Below are 17347 nucleotides of genomic sequence, written 5' to 3'. Positions count from 1 at the left end.
TCACACCCTGCTACCTACCCCTGCTGAATTTCTTCCACCCTTTACAGTTTGAATAGACAAGTTCTTCCCACAACACACCTTTGCTGAGGGTTTGGAAGGGACTTGTGTGAACAATAAAAATCAGAGGCCCAGCGGTTCTTTTATTCTTTAAACAGATATTGATTGAGGCCTTTGCCTGTGGCAGGCACTGTAGATGCAAGCTTAAATAACAATATTTTCCACCTTCAAGGAGATGGGTGATAGTAGAGGAATTCTGAAATTTGCAAATACAGTGACAGTGCTTTTAGATACATTAGGCATTCAGGAACAATTTAATGTTATCTCTTTCCCTTGTTTTAACTAGGAGCAGATGGTGGTGGACTCATCACTACACAGATTCAAGTCATTGTCAACTTTGACAACCCAGTCCTGAATTTTGATTTTTCTGTGGTTACCACTGGGCTCTGGATCCACACAGCATTTGACACTGGTGATCATCTCCTAACCGAAATTCTTCTGCTGTCTTTTCAGCAGTCTTTCAAACGAACATGTTGCCTGCTCCTTGGGGGTTCTTTTTCCTTTGTTCACACCTATGATATTGTTTTCTAGGTTCCAGCCTTAACCATACTCTCTTCTCTACACACTTTCCAGGGCAGGCTGGAACATACCTTTCTTTCAGTGGGTTTCTCAGCGGGGAGCCTACTCTCCTCCCTGGATCACTCTTCCCTACCCTTTTAACTTGGCTGAGGTCTCCAGCCCTGGCTTTTCCCCACCTGAGTCTGGGTAGGCCCCTCTCGGGCAGGCTCCCCTCCCTTTCTTCACTCTGAGCATCCCAGTCTGCAGGATACTGCCTGCTTGCCTGCCTCCCACCCGCCTGTCGGTTCAGCGGGCAGGAACCACGCCTGGGTGGTCCACCTCGGTATCCCAGGGCCAGCCCTGCACCTAGCTAGCTCTGAGCAGGTGTAATCGAGCGTGGAGTAAGTCATGGGATGAGTAAAAAAAAAAACCTGTCACAGGAAAGGACCGGCGGGGCTACACCCGGGAGCTAGAAGCTGCGGTGGCAGCGTCGGGGGCGAGGATAGCGGCGGGTGGGGAGATAGGGGAGTGGGTGGTGTGAGAGGCAGTCCAGCAGGGCACTGTACCGAGGACTGGGGCTGGGCGCGATCAGCACCAGGGGCGGGAGGTCGCCCGCCAGCCGCTGGCCCGGGAGCAGGGGGCGGCATCTAGAGCCACTGGCTACAGCCGGCCGCCGGGAGAGCCCTCCGCTCGGGCCCTGCTGCCGCCGCCTCAACAGAAGTACCGTGGGGACCACCGCCGCGGCCACGCGAGCTCAACCCCGCGCTTCGCTTTTGGCCCCTCCCGGCCACCGTTGCTCTCTACAACTCGGCGCTCGCGACCCGGAAGAGCATTCTCCTTAGCAACTGCGGGACGGCGGCGGCGCTGGCCTCCCGGGAGCCACGGTGAGGCCTCCCCGCCCCCCGCCCCCCGCGCCCGCGCGCCCACGCGCCCACCTCGACCCCTCCCCAGAACCGACCCCGGGGCTGGCCTTCAAGGCCACCACGACCCTTCCGGTGAAGTGGGGGCACCTGCGCCGGCGGCCAGGCGCAAGTGCTCTCTGTCTCTGGTATCAATCCCCCGGCCCTGGCGTCGACCCTGCCCACCCCACGACCCCAGCTCAGGGCCCACCTGGTCTCCCAGGCCCGGCTCCTCGCGCCTGAGCCCCGCCGGCCCTCCCTTGTACCCAGTATGATGCCCCGGGAGGAAAAGCAGAGTTAAACAGCCTGTTGCTGTCGAGGGGACGCTTCCCGAGGTTTGGGTCACCTGTGGACGCGTTCTGTTGGGTCCCGATACAGATGTTTGGGATTGACAGGGGAGGGGCGCCTTAGGATTCTTGAGCAGCAGCCACTTTGATGTAATACTTGATGTTTGCCTGTTGCTTTGCACCTTCCAGCGTGGTATACTTTTATCTGCTTCGTTGATCGTGGAGACTCATCTAGTTCAACATTTCGAACTGATCCATTAGCTGGCGATTAGCTTTCCGGTTTTTAGTTTATTTGTGCTGTGCTGAGTCGCGTCGGAGTCTTTGCGACTCTATGGACTTGTAGCCCGCCAGGCTCCCTTATCCATGGGGATTCTCCAGGCGAGAGTACTGGAGTGGGTTGCCATGCCCTCCTCCAAGGGATCTTACCAACTCAGGGATGGAACCCAGGCCTCCCGCATTGCAGGCGGATTCTTTTACTGTCTGAGCTACCTGGGAATCCCAAGAATACTGGAGTGGGTAGCCTATTCCTTCTGCAGGGGAACTTCCCAACCCAGAAATTGAACGGGGGTCTCCTGCATTGCCGGCAGATTCTTTACCAGCTGAGCTACCCGGGAATTTTAGTTTATTTAGTCTTCTTTGAGTTAGATTTTGTGTCTTAACATTTTTCTACAGAAGGAACTCTCCTTAGGACTGAGTAGATTTGGGGAAAAAAGACTCAAGTGACATTTACCACGTTGAAAAAGTAGGGACAGGTGTTAATATCTCTGACTTACATTTGAAAACAATTTCAACACAATAGTAAAATCCCAGCTGGCCTGTTTCCGACACCCCCCCCCCCCCCGCCCTCCCGCCCAGAAATTGACAAAGTAAAATTTGTATTAAAATACAAAAGACTGAAAACCTCCCTTAATTGAGTTTGAAGCAGTGGGACTAAGGATGCTCTAAGCCAGCGGTCCTAATCTTTTTGGCACCAGGGACTGTTTTCCTGAAGGTAATTTTTCTGGGTTGTGTGGATGGCTTGGGGTTGATTCAAGTACATTACATTTATTGCACATTTTATTTCTAGTATTACATTATGATGTATAATGAAATGGGGCTTCCCAGGTGGCACTAGTGGTAAAGAACCCGCCTGCCAAGGTAGGAGCTGTAAGCTAAGACATGCGGGATCAATCCCTGGATGGGAAAGAACCCCTGGAAGAGTGCATGGCAACCCACTCCAGTGCTCATGCCTGGAGAATCCCATGGACAGAGAAGCCTGGAGGGCTACAGTCCATAGGGTTGCAAAGAGTCGGAAGTGACTTAGCATGAACGCACACATAATGGAATAGTTGCACATGTAATGGAATAGTTGTACAACTCAGCATAATGCAGAATCAGTGGGAGCTCTGAGCTTGTTTTCCTGCTCCTGGATGGTCCCATCTAAGGGTAATGGACAATGACACCTGAAGTGTGTTGCTTATGTCAGTCTACTTCATAGTCTTGTTTTGGTTCGAGCTCCTGTGAGAATCTGATGTGGCTGCTGGTCTGACAGGAGGTGGAGCTCAGGCTGTAATGGGAGCGATGGGAAGCCGCTGTAAATACACAGGAAGCTTCGCTTGCTTTCCGGCTGTTCACTTCCGGCTCTGCTGCCCAATTCCTAACAGGCCACAGACCCGTACCATGAGGTTTGGGGACCCCTGCGCTAAGCCTCATTCAAACATTATTGGGTAACGACATTATAATTAATCCAATGGTAATTATACTGAGGCATATGAACAACTTTTGGAAATATTATTTGGGACTAAAATGCAGGAGTTTAGATATCAAAATCCATTATTCGAAAGAGTATAATTTTATTTCAGTTCAGTAAGTATTTATTAAGCACTTAAGAGTGTTGCTCAGTATTTGCTTAGAGACAGAAGGGCCAGGGAAATTTATACAGGCGTCTGAGTTGACTTTTTTGTTTTTTTTTGAGTTGAATAGGGACTTTAGGCTCAGTTGCTTTGGGCGTTCTCCAGGATTCATTTGTGAAGATGCACAAACTCCTAAGGAGACATTCTGTGATATATTATTATTTTCTTATAGATTTGGTGCCCATTCACTTATTCAACAGGTATTTGAGTGCTTAGTTGGTACTAGGTGCTGAGTTTAGCATTGGAAATGGGGGAGAGTGAGTGCATACAAGATCCTTGTGCTCAGCAGATGCCATCAGATTAACCACACAAATGTAAAACTGCAACAGTGACAAGTATTTGAGTTAGGGAAATCCCAGAAGTTAACATTTGAACTGAGATCTGGAGGATGCACAGGAAAGGAACAATGTTCCAGTCAGAACAAACACAAGGGTAAAAAGACCCTGTGATGGCAGGGTTCATGGAGATGACTGGGGACTTAAGGTACAGGCCTGTGTATGGGTCAGGAAGCGTATAGAACAACCTGGGGGGAGAGGGGGCTGGAGAAGTGGGCCAGAAGGTGCTGGGCCTTGCAAGCAGGTAGAAGAGTTTTTCTTTATTCTTGGTGTAAAGAGAAGCTTCCATACAGTTTTTTAAAAATTTAATTTAATTTTAATTTATTTGGTCATGCCAGATCTTAGTTGTGGCACACAGGATCTTTGATCTTTATTGTGGCATGTGGGATCTAGTTCCCTGACCAGGGATTGAACCTGGGCCCCCTGCATTGGGAGCACAAGAGTTTTAGCCATGGACTACCAGGGAAGTCCGTGTACAGTTTTCTTTAGCGACTTAGACAACATTGTGGGTGGGGATGGCACAATTAGATTGTGTTTGACTAGCTTGTTTTGTATTTTATACCATCACTTAGGGTTTGTATTGTCTTCTTTTAGTTTTCTCGCTCCTTCAGTTTTATTGTAGTTAAGGAAACCTGCATGTACCATTAGCAAGGCATGTCTACTTTTTTTTTTTCAATTAGGGAAAAAAGGAATTTTAGAGATTAGGACTGCACACTGAAGTTAGTCAATTTGAAATATTTTTTGCATTAGTATGACTGCCAGGGCAGTCATAATTTCTAATGTCTAATAATTTCTAGTTTCTGTGACTCTCTTTTTTTCTAACTGTAGCTTAAAAAAATGCATAGTCTAAAATTTACCCTCTTGACCATTTTTAAGTGTACAGTTAACTATATTTACACTTGTGTAACATCGCTCACCCTTTTTCATCTTAAAAAAACTAAACTCTGTACCCATTGAGCAATTCCTTGTTTCTCCTTCCCACCACCTCCTGGCAACCACCATTCCACTTTCTGTCATCATGATTTTGACTACTCTAGATACTTCAGAGAAGTGAAATTATACAAGGTGTGTTCCCTTGTACCTTCATATTCCTCCTCTGCACTGTCCTTCCTTCTCCCATCAGTCAGTTCAAATCCTGCCTATCCTTATCCCTCTTGTTATGGCATGTATTTGCCCATGGCATGGACACTTGGGTTCCCCTGCACAGTATGATGAAAAAGCTGTCAGAAAAGAAGAAGAACACATTAAACTTTTTAGCTTGACTGATTTATTTTGAGACAAAGATTTGTGCTTATTTGTGAGTTTTATTACTGCTCAGTGGTTTTGAAAGAATCACATTTGTACCACATTTTATAGTGTTCACCTCGCAACACTTACAGACCAGTTGATTTTAGGTATTGGAATGGAAATGATTTTGAGGTGGCTCAGTATTTTAAGTACAAAAAAGGTATGGCAAAGGATTTTCTTGTGTGGGGGAAGATTTGTAAACTTTTGTTTTCAGTTTCCCCATTTATCCCAAACTTTGGTTTTCTGTAATGTTGGCCAGGCTTAGAGGATCAGCCTTATAGGATCCAAGTTGTAGAGTGTCCTTTAATTTTAATCTTCAGAAGTATTTTGTTTTCTCTGGAGAGTTTCTGTAGGAAATGAAGCTAGTTTTCATTCAAATACTAAACAGCACATGTGCAAATCCCGCTATGGGCCTGGACTGGTTCTGTGAATCCCTCTGCGGTCCAGCCATCTGTGCCATTATTGGTGATGTAAAGGAAGCGCCAAATTTGCCTGTTACTCCAGGTTTTTCTTGACTTCCTACTTTTGCATTCCAGTCCCCTAGAATGAAAAGGACATCTTTTGGGGGTGTTAGTTCTAGAAGGTCTTGTAGGTCTTCATAGAACTGTTCAACTTCAGCTTCTTCAGTGTTACTGCTTGGGGCATAGACTTGGATTACCGTGATATTGAATGGTTTGCCTTGGAAATGAACAGATATCATTCTGTCGTTTTTGAGATTGCATCCAAGTACTGCATTTCGGACTCTTTTGTTGACTGTGATGGCTACTCCATTTCTTGTAAGGAATTCCTGCCCACAGTAGTAGATATAATGGTCATCTGAGTTAAATCCACCTATTCCAGTCCATTTTAGTTCATTGATTTGTAGAATGTCGATGTTCACTCTTGTCATCTCCTGTTTGACCACTTCCAATTTGCCTTGATTCATGGACCTAACATTCCAGGTTCCTATGCAATATTGCTCTTTACCGCATCGAACCCTGCTACCATCACTAGTCCCATTCACAACTGGGTGTTGTTTTTGCTTTGGCTCCATCCCTTTATTTTTTCTGCAGTTATTTCTCCACTGCCTCCAGTAGCACATTGGGCACCCACCGACCTGGGGAGTTCATCCCTCAGTGTCCTGTCTTTTTGCCTTTTCATACTGTTCATGGGGTTCTCAAGGCAAGAATGCTGAAGTGGTTTGCCATTCCCTTCTCCAGTGGACCACATTCTGTCAGACCTCTCCACCATGACCCATCCATCTTGGGTGGCCCCACACGGCATGGCTTAGTTTCACTGAATTAGACAAGGCTGCGGTCCATGTGATCAGATTGGCTAGTTGTCTGTGATTGTAGTTTCAGTCTGTCTGCCCTCTGATCCCCTCTCTCAGTGCTTACTGTCTTAACTTGGGTTTCTCTTACCTTGGACGTGAGGTTGCTCTTCATGGCTGTTCCAGCAAAGTGCAGATGCTGCTCCTTGCTTTGGATGTGGGTTAGCTCCTCTTCCAACAACGCAAGAGAAGACTCTACACATGGACATCACCAGATGGTAGACACCAAAATCAGATTGATTATATTCTTGCAGCCAAAGATGGAGAAGCTCTATACAGTCAGCAAAAACAAGACTGGGAGCTGACTGTGGCTCAGATCATGAACTCCTTATTGCCAAATTCAGACTGAAATTGAAGAAAGTGGAGAAAACCACTAGACCATTCAGGTATGACCTAAATCAAATCCCTTATGACTATACAGTGGAAGTGAGAAATAGATTTAAGGGACTAGATCTGATAGACAGAGTGCCTGATGAACTATGGATAGAGGTTCGTGACATTGTATAGGAGACAGGAATCAAGACCATCCCCGAGAAAAAGAAATGCAAAAAAGCAAAATGGCTGTCTGAGGAGGCCTTACAAATAGCTGTGAAATGAAGGGACGCGAAAAGCAAAGGAGAAAAGGAAAGATATATACATTTGAATGCAGAGTTCCAAAGAATAGCAAGGAGAGATAAGAAAGCTTTCCTCAGTGATCAATGCAAAGAAATAGAGGAAAACAATGGAATGGGAAAGACTAGAGATCTCTTCAAGAAAATTAGAGATACCAAGGGAACATTTCATGCAAAGATGGGCTCAATAAAGGACAGAAATGGTAGGGACCTAACAGAAGCAGAAGATATTAAGAAGAGGTGGCAAGAATACACAGAAGAACTGTACAAAAAAGATCATGACCCAGATAATCATGATAGTGTGATCACTCACCTAGAGCCAGACATCCTGGAACGTGAAGTTAAGTGGGCCTTAGGAAGCATCACTGCAAACAAAGCTAGTGGAGGTGATGGAATTCCAGTTGAGCTGTTTCAAATCCTGAAAGATAATGCTGTGAAAGTGCTGCACTCAATATGCCAGCAAATTTGGAAAACTCAGCAGTGGTCATAGGACTGGAAAAGGTCAGTTTTCATTCCAATCCCAAAGAAAGGCAATCCCAAAGAATGCTCAAACTACCACACGATTGCACTCATCTCCCACGCTAGTGAAGTAATGCTTAAAATTCTCCAAGCCAGGCTTCAGCAATACGTGAACCGTGAACTTCCAGATGTTTAAGCTGGATTTAGAAAAGGCAGAGGAACCAGAGATCAAATTGTCAACATCCATTGGATCAGTGAAAAAGCAAGAGAGTTCCAGAAAAAAATCAATTTCTGCTTTATTGACTATGTCAAAGCCTTTGACTGTGTAGATCACAATAAACTGTGGAAAATTCTGAAGGAGATGGGAGTACCAGACCACCTGACCTGCCTCTTGAGAAACCTGTATGCAGGTCAGGGAGAAACAGTTACAATTGGACATGGAACAGCAGACTGGTTCCAAATAGGAAAAGGAGTATGTCAAGGCTGTATATTGTCACCCTGCTTATTTGACTTATATGCAGAGTACATCATGAGAAACACTGGGCTGGATGAAGCACAAGCTGGAATCAAGATTGCTAGGAGAAATATCAGTAACCTCAGATATGGAGATGACACCACCCTTATGGCACGAAGTGAAGAAGAACTAAAGAGCCTCTTGATGAAAGTGAAAGAGGAGAGTGAAAAAGTTGGCTTAAAGCTCAATATTCAGAAAACTAAAATCATGACATCTGGTCCCATCACTTCATGGCAAATAGATGGGGAAACAGTGGAAACAGTGTCAGACTATTTTTCTGGGCTCCAAAGTCACTGCAGATGGTGATTGCAGCCATGAAATTAAAAGACACATACTCCTAGGAGGGAAAGGTATGACCAACCTAGACAGCATATTAAAAAAAGCGGAGACATTAGTTTGCCAACAAAGGTCCATTTAGTCAAGGCTATGGTTTTTCCAGTGGTCATGTATGGATGTAAGAGTTGGCCTATAAAGAAAGCTGAGTGCTGAAGAATTGATGCTTTTGAATTGTGGTGTTGGAGAAGACTCTTGAGAGTCCCTTGGGACTGCAAGGAGATCCAGCCAGTCCATCCTAAAGGAGATCAGTCCTGGGTGTTCATTGGAAGGACTGATGTTGAAGCTGAAACTCCAATACTTTGGCCACCTCATGCGAAGAGATGACTCATTTGAAAAGACCCTGATGCTGGGAAAGATTGAGGGCAGGAGGAGAAGGGGATGACAGAGGATGAGATGGTTGGATGGCATCACTGACTTGATGGACATCGGTTTGGGTGGGCTCCTTGAGTTGGTGATGGACAGGAATGCCTGGCGTGCTGCGATTCATGGGGTCGCAAAGAATTGGACACCACTGAGCAACTGCACTGAACTGAACTGAAAGGAAGCGCAGGCAGAATTCTTGTTACCTCTGTTAGACTGAGGGTGGTGGGAGCTACACAGGATGCTCCTCTGTGTTGTGTCACAGGAGGTGGAGGATTTGACAACAAGAACTTTTCAGAGAGCATTTAATTTGGAACCGTAGCAAGAACTGGATGCCCCAGAGCTGCAATTAGGTGATTAACCCATAGATTTAGTCAAGTGCAGTCAGCCACTAGTCTAAAAACACTTTTCCCCCCATTTTTAAAAATTGTGATAAAATACACAAAATCCAAAATTTGCCATCTTGTTCATTTTCCGTGTGTTGTTCAGTGGTATTAAATTTATTCATAATGTCTTGCAGTAATCATCATTCACCTCCAAAACTATTCATCCTGTAAAACTGAAACTCTTTACCCATTAAACCATGACTTCCTATTCTTCCCAGCCTCTGGCAGCTATTCATCTACTTTCTGTCTCTGATCTTGAGTACTAGAAGTACCTCATAACAGTGGAATCACACAGTATTTGCCTTTTTGTGCACCAGTTCTCAGGGTTCCGGCTTCCCTGGTGCCTGCAATGCGGGAGACCCAGATTCGATCCCTGGGTCGGGAAGATCCCCTGGAGAAGGGCACGGCACTCCGCTTTAGTATTCTTGCCTGGAGCATCCCATGGATAGAGGAGCCTGGCAGGCTGTGGTCCATACAGTTGCAAAGAGTCGGACACGACTGAAATGACTTGGTGTGCACGCACTCATGAACCATGTCTGATTGCAAAGTCCATAATCCTTCCACAACTCTGCATTGTGCATGCTAAGTCGCTTCAGACTCTTTGTGACACTATGGACCATAGCTCATCAGTCTCCTCTGTCCATGGAATTTTCCAGGCAAGAATACTAGAGTGGGTTGCCATACTCTCCTCCAGGGATCTTCCCGATCCAGGGATTGAACCCGCATCTCTTAAGTCTCCTGCATTGGCAAGTGTGTTCTTTTTTTTTTTTTTTGGCAAGTGTGTTCTTTACCACTTGCAGAAAGAAATGGCAACCCACTCCAATATTCTTGCCTGGAGAATTCCATGGACAGAGGAGCCTGGTGGGCTGTAGTCCATGGGGTGGCAAAGAGCTGGACATGACTGAGCAACTAATACTTTCTTTACCACTACCACCACCTGGGAATCCCACACTGAATCATCCTACTTCTCTAAATCAGGTTCTGATTTCAGCATGAATGCTAGATACGTCAGCATCAACCTAAGATCTAAAGGAACCGTAAGGAAAAGGGCAAGTAATGAAGTAGGTGGATACAGTAGGAAGTCACCTGTTTCCTGTGGTTTGAAGAATCCTTCAAATGAAGGACAGTAATTGTTGGCGTATTTGATAGACTTGAGAGCTTGGGTGCCCAAACCAGGAGGAGGCAGGAAGTTATATAATGCTAACTGAGGAACTTTGCTCCTTAGGTTCCTCTGCAGGCTTCCTTTCGGAGAAGGCAATGGCAACCTACTCCAGTACTCTTGCCTGGAAACTCCCATGGACGGAGGAGCCTGGTAGGCTGCAGTCTGTGGGGTCACTGGGAGTCGGACACCTGAGTGACTTCACTTTCACTTTTCCCTTTCATGCATTGGAGAAGGAAATGGCAACCCACTCCAGTGTTCTTGCCTGGAGAATTCCGTGGACAGAGGAACTTGGTGGGCTACAGCCCATGGGATCTCAAAGAGTTGGACACGACTGAGTGACTAACACATACATTATTAGCAGGAAATACTTTTAATGATTGAATACAAACCAGTTTGGATCATGAAGCATTATTAATTATTGGTTAAGACCATGTCTTTACAAAGCTGGTTTACTGAGATATAGTCAACATATATAAACAATACTTATTAAAAATTTACAATTTGTAAAATTTTGATAGAAATATGTGCTTATGAGACTGTCATCACAGATAGGATAGTGAACATATCCATCACCCCCAAAACTTTCATTACATCCTTGGCTCCTTGACCACCATCCAAGACAACCACTGATCATTCTGTAATTATCTATTAATTTTTCCTAGAATTTCCTAGAATGTTATATAAATGGAATCATATAGTTTATGGTTATACTTCTTTCACTTAGCATAATTATTTTGATATTCATTCTTTAGTATGTCAGTAGTTGATTCCTCTTTAATGCTGAATACTATTCCTTTGAAGGGATATACTGCAGTATTGATACATTCACCTATTGTTGGACATATTGGTCATTTCCAATTTTTAGTTGGTAACAAATGATGTTGTTATGAAAATTTGTGTACCAGTCTTTCTGTATAGATATATACTTTTATTTCTCTTGGTTAAGCACATAGAAGTAAAATGGCTAGATCATGTGGTAGGAACAGACTTAACTTTTAAACAAACTGTCAACATTTTTCAAAGTGGCTGTACTCTTTTGCTTTAACACCAGCAATGTATAAGAGGTCCAGTTCCTCCATATCCTCGCCAACACTTGGCACAATTGCACTCATCTCACACGCTAGTGAAGTAATGCTTAAAATTCCTCAAGCCAAAGGAAAAAAAAACCTTGGTTGACTACGAGGGCTACTCCATTTCTTCTAAGGAATTCTTGCCCACAAGAATTTAATTTAATTTAATTCATCTGAATTAAATTAAATTCACCCATTCTGGTCCATTTTAGTTCACTGGTTCCTAAAATGTTGACATTCACTCTTGCCATCTTCTGTTTGACCACTTCCAATTTGCCTTGATTCATGGACCTAAGATTCCAGGTTCCTATGCAATATTGTTCTTTACAGCATCGGACTTTACTTTTATCACCAGTCACATCCACAACTGGGTGGTGTTTCGCTTTGGCTCTGTCTCTTCATTCTTTCTGGAGTTATTTCTCCACTTTTTTCCAGTAGCATATTGGGCACCTACTGACCTGGGGAGTTCATCTTTCAGTGTCTTACCTCTTTGCCTTTTCACACTGTTCATGGGGTTCTCAAGGCAAGAATACTGAAGTGGTTTGACATTCCTTTCTCCAGTGGAATTCCTTTCTCCAGTTTTGTCAGAACTCTACACCATGTTTTCTCCTAATTTCTTTTTGTTCTCTTAAATGATGACTTTTAAAGAACAGTTCTTAATTTTGATGAAGTCCAACTTAACAATTTTTTCTTTTATGGATTCTGCTTTTCTTGCTTAAAAACTTTCTTTGCCTATTTTCAGAATAATATGTTTGTGATATGTTCTAGAAGCTTTAGTTTTAGATTTTACTTTTAGACATATATCCCTGGTGGCTCAGATGGTAAAGAATCCGCCTGCAATGCAGGAGATCTGGGTTCAATTCCTGTGTCAGGAATATCCCCTGGAGAAGGGAATGGCAACCCACTCCAGTATTCTTGCCTGGATACTGCAGTATCCACCAAAGAAGCCTGGTGGGCTACAGTCCATGGGGTTGTAAAGAGTCTGACGGGACTAAGCGACTAATACTTTCACTTTACTGTAGACTTGTGATCTACTTTGAGTTAATTTTTATACATATAGTGCAAGGTATGGATCAGAGTTCATTTTTTAAGTATATGGAATCTGATTGTTCTAGAACTGTTTGTTGAAAAGACTATATTTTCACTGAATTCCCTTGTACCTAGGTTATACCTCAGTTGAAAATTTATGTATATATTTGGTTCTGTTTCTGGACTTTTTTGTTTTCATTCATCTGTTGGTCTGTATTGATGTCAGTACTACACTGATTTGATTACTATAGTTTTATAAAAAAGACTTGAAGTCAGACAGTGTAAGTCCTTCAGCTTTGCTGTTGTTTCCCCAGACTTTGGCTTTTTGAGATCCTTTTCATTTCATATTAATTTTACAATCAACTTGTCAGCTTTTCAAAAAGATCTGCTTGAGAATTTGATTCAGGTTGTATTGGCTCTATAAATAATTTGGGGAGAATTGCCATCTTAACATCTTCCAACACATGAACATTTATTTAGGTTTTCTATACTTGCTGTTAGCAATATTTTGTAGTTTTCACTGTGCGTATCTTGTACGTCTTTTGTCACAATTAGCTCTATGTATTTTGTATTTTTGATTTTATTAAAGTGATGATTTTTAAAAATTTATATTTTTGACTGTACAGAAATATGATTGATTTTTGTGCATTGATTTTTCTCTGTCAGCTTGTCTATGCTTACTCATTCCAGTAGATTTTAATATAGATTTCGTTGGATTTGCTACATAAAGATTATGTCATCTGGGAATACAGTTTTACTTCTTCCTTTTTAATATTTAATTTTTTCTCTCTGTGCTGGCTTTAATTTCCAGTACAATGTTAAATAGAAGTGGTGGAAGTAGATATATTTGTTTTATTCTTGATCTTAAGAAGAAAGCATTCAGTCTTCAACTACTAAGTGTGATGATAGTTATAGGCTTTTGGTATATCTTCTTTGTCAGTAAAGAAGTTTCCTTCTCTTCCTAGTTTGCGAAGTGTTTTTTTAAAACCAGAAACCAATGTTGGATTCCATCAGATGCTTTTTCTGTGTCTACTGAGGTGGTCATATGTTTTTTCATTTTTAAGTTGTTAATATGGTCAATTATTGGGTTGGCCAAAAAGGTTTTACTTCTACATATGTGATCAATTCCAGTATATGTTGTTATTATTACTCATAAATAATCAGTTGTCTTTTAAGCAGACTTAAACTTTAAGGATAAAATTTTTATATTTACCAATAAGTTACTTTTACTAGTTCTCTTCCTTTTCTGTAGATCCAGATTTGCATCTATTACCATTTCTTTCTGCTTTAAGGACTTCCTTTAGTTTTCATTTTTTTAACATTCATTTGTTTTGTTTATTTATTTGGCTCTGCTGGGTGTTGTTTTTGGCATGTGGGATCTGTGAGCCCTGACCAGGGCCCCCTGCATTGGGAATGTGGAGTCTTAGTCATTGGACCATCGGGGAAGTCCCCCTATTGCTTTTCTTCAAGTTTACTAATTTTTCATCAGCAGCGTTTAATCTGCTCTTAATCCCATCCAGGGTAGTTTTTTTTTTTTTTTTTTACTGTGGGCATCATCATTTTTATTTTTTAAAGTTTGCTTTGGATCCTTTTTTTGTCTTCAACTGTCTCTTGACAAGTTCAGTTTTTTCTTTAACTTTTTGTTTTTAAAATTAGCTCATTTATTTTGGCGGCTCTCAGGTTTTGTTGCTGTGTGTGGGCTCTCTCTAGGTGTGGTGCGTGGGCCCTGCACTGCAGTGGCCTTCCTTGCTGCAGGCCTCGGTAGTCGTGGCGCGTGGTCTCAGCAGTTGCGGTTCTGGTGCTCGGGAATGCAGGCTCCGTAGTCGTGGTGCAGGGACCTAGTGGTCACCACACACACGGGATCTGCTACGACCAGGGTCGAACCAAACCAGTGAAGTCCCTTTAACTTTTTAAACACACAATTCTCATAACTACTAGTTTCCTTCCTCTTCTATTATTCTTATATATTTCTACATTCTCTTTTTTCCTTTGTCTGCTCCTCTTTCTTACATGCACACAGTCCACACATTATACTCTGTTTATTAATGAAGTAATACAAAATACATAATAATTTCCCTGTTTTGTGTATTTGTATATAGGTTTAAGAAAGCTAAGTAGTTTGGTTTGGTCAAGGTTAGGTAGTTAATGTTCAGGTGTAACTCTATGGCTGATTCATATCAATGTATGACAAAACCCACTGAAATGTTGTGAAGTAATTAGCCTCCAACCAATAAAAAAAAAAAAATCCAGATTTTTCTACGAGTTCTGCTCTTCCATTACTCCTGCTTCAGTACCGGGGATAAGACAAGTGTATGACTAAAACAGAAGTAAGAGAAGGGATGGAACCATAAAGAAGGATTATGAAAGATCATAAGGGAGTGTATAGGTCATAAAAGACTTCCAGGAACTCAGGAAGCATTTGGGATGAGCATTCATGGAAAGGTGAGATTTTGCTTGTTGCTCTAAGGAGGGTGAAACATTTGAGGAGAGAAGAGTGTATTGCAACATGTGGGGTTTGGAAGAGTAAGGCATGTGTTTAGCTGAATTGTGTATGAGTGTGGAAAGCAGACAACTAGGGAGGTTAGACTGAATTGTGGAGTGTTTTTGATGTCTGGCTTTAACAGAGGTTTTTAAAAATATATTTATTAACTGTTTCGGGCCCTGGCTGCAGCGTGTGGACTCTGTAGTGGTGGCATACCCGCTCAATAGTTGCAGTGCGTGGGTTTTAGTTGCTCTGCAGCATGTGGGATCTTAGTTCTCAGACCGGGGATTGAACCTACGTCCCGTCCCCTGCATTGCAAGACAGATTCTTAACCCCTGGATCAGCAAGGAAGTCCCTAACACAGCTTTTTTATGTATCTTGTCATTTCTGATTCAGAGATGTAGACTTTGCAATTTCCCTTCATTCCTTAGTACAGTCTTGCACATAATTCATTTCTAGGTTTATTGATTGATTAATAATTTTCTTACATAGCACTCTTCAGTTCAGTTGCTCAGTTGTGTCCGACTCTTTTAAGACCCTATGGACAGAAGCACACCAGGCTTCCCTGTCCATCACCAACTCCCAGAGCTTGCTCAAACTCATGTCCATCGAGTCAGTGATGCCATCCAACCATCTCATCCTCTGTCGTCCCCTTCTCCTCCTGCCTTTAATCCTTCCCAGAATCAGGGTCTTTTCCAGTGAGTCAGTTCTTTGCATCACGTGGCCAAAGTATTGGGAGTTTCAGCTTTAGCATCAGTCCTTCCAGTGAATATTCAGGACTCGTTTCCTTTAAGATTGACTGGTTTGATCCCCTTGCAGTCCAGGGGCCTCTCAAGAGTCTTCTCCAACACCACCTTCAGTTCATAGCACCCTTCAGTTCAGCTCAGTTGCTCAGTCATGTCCAACTCTTTGCGACCCTATGGACTGCAGCACTCCAGGCCTCCCTGTCCATCACCAACTCCCGGAGTTTGCTCAAACTCATGCCCATTGAGTCGGTGATGCCATCCAACCTTTATTAGTACTTGTGATTGCATTGCTTGTTGTATAAGAAGTCTTAAATCTTGTGTTCATAAAATTCCTTCCAAAGAAGTCAGCATACTTTAGGCTAATTCATTTATTGATTGTGTCAGCAGTCAGCTTACCATACCCTAAGAGTATCCCACTTTCTCAGGCATCTAGAATCCTGCTTCAGCTTAAGGGTCATTGTATAATCTTGTATTGTTCTAATGAAAGGAATGCTCAGATGACAGTGTTGTGGGCAGAGCCCAAGCCTGTTTCTTTGGTACTTTTTTTACTTCTGGCTGGTAGGGAGGAGTACATGTGATACTGTCTTTGAACTCACAACTGCCCACCACATGCAGAATTGGTCCTGACACTTCAAGTGCTCAACTGGACTGACTCTGATCTTTGTATCTCAAAGGAATTGAGAGCTGAGGTTTCATCCAGCATTTCATTATGTTTCAGATGGTTAAAAAATAATTAATGGAAAAATGTCTTATTGTTCAAGTCACATCATTCTTCTTGCAGGCCTTTTAATTATCTTCAGCAAACCTTTTTACTCTTCAGTTCTGACAAGTGCCCTTCTTTCTGGAGCCCCCTGAAGTGATCACTAGTGGTTCTCAGTGAGTTTCATCAAAGAGCACACACATGTCTTTTGCTGTAAACCCTCTCTACCCCTATGAATTCCTCGTTAATGCAGCTTCATAATAGAAGATGAAAATCAAGGATTTTCTAACTCCCTATCAGGTGACTGGGCTTCCCTGGTGGGCTCAGCGGTAAAGAATCTGCCTGTAGTGCAAGTAGACACAGGTTTGATTCCCTGGATTGGGAAGATCCCCTGGAGAAGAAATGGCAGCCCACTCCAGTATTCTTGCCTGGGAAATCCCATGGACAGAGGAACCTGGAGGGCTACAGTCCATGGGGTCGCAAAGATTCAGAGACAACTCAGTGATTAAAACCACCACCAACAGGTGTCTAGGAGTTATTTTCTAGATTTGAGTATGAATGGAGCCTCGTTGTTTTTGATTTGCATTTTTTAATGACTAATGACGTTGGACATCTTTTCATGAACTTCTTGGCTATTAATATATCTTTTCTGAAAGAAGGTCTATTCACATTCTTTGCCCATTTTTTCTTCCGTTTGATTTTTAAGATCAGCTTCTTAGTTTCTGTAAAAAAGTTGTGACTGGAATTCAATTGTGGTTGTGTTGAATTTTTTGACTAATTTGCAACTAACATCTTTATAATATTCAGTCATTTTAGGCAAGAGCAGGATTTATTTGTTTAGGTCTTGTATATTTTTAAAAATAATTTGAAAATTTAAATCAAATCTTGTATCAATCTTATTAATATTGGTTCTAGAGGTTTTTTTTTT

The 17347-nt window shown here is 42.7% G+C and overlaps 1 protein-coding gene across 3 annotated transcripts in view; it reads left to right on the top strand.

Annotated features, from left to right (window-relative positions):
• The first annotated feature begins 1299 nt into the window (after nt 1-1299).
• The window catches only part of DIS3L2 (DIS3 like 3'-5' exoribonuclease 2), a 354056-nt gene continuing 338008 nt past the window's right edge, over nt 1300-17347 (top strand). The window contains exon 1 of one of the 3 annotated variants that reach the window (XM_043445971.1): nt 1300-1439. The gene's annotated coding sequence lies outside the window, so the exon portion shown is untranslated. Of the gene's footprint in view, nt 1440-10523; nt 10543-17347 lie in introns of those variants that run through there. The other 2 variants (XM_043445967.1, XM_043445970.1) reach the window with 2 other exon arrangements.

The sequence above is a fragment of the Cervus canadensis genome, chromosome 24 (genome assembly GCF_019320065.1).
Source record: "Cervus canadensis isolate Bull #8, Minnesota chromosome 24, ASM1932006v1, whole genome shotgun sequence".
Taxonomy (NCBI): Eukaryota; Metazoa; Chordata; class Mammalia; order Artiodactyla; family Cervidae; genus Cervus; species Cervus canadensis.
This window is presented reverse-complemented; position numbering and strand designations above follow the sequence as displayed.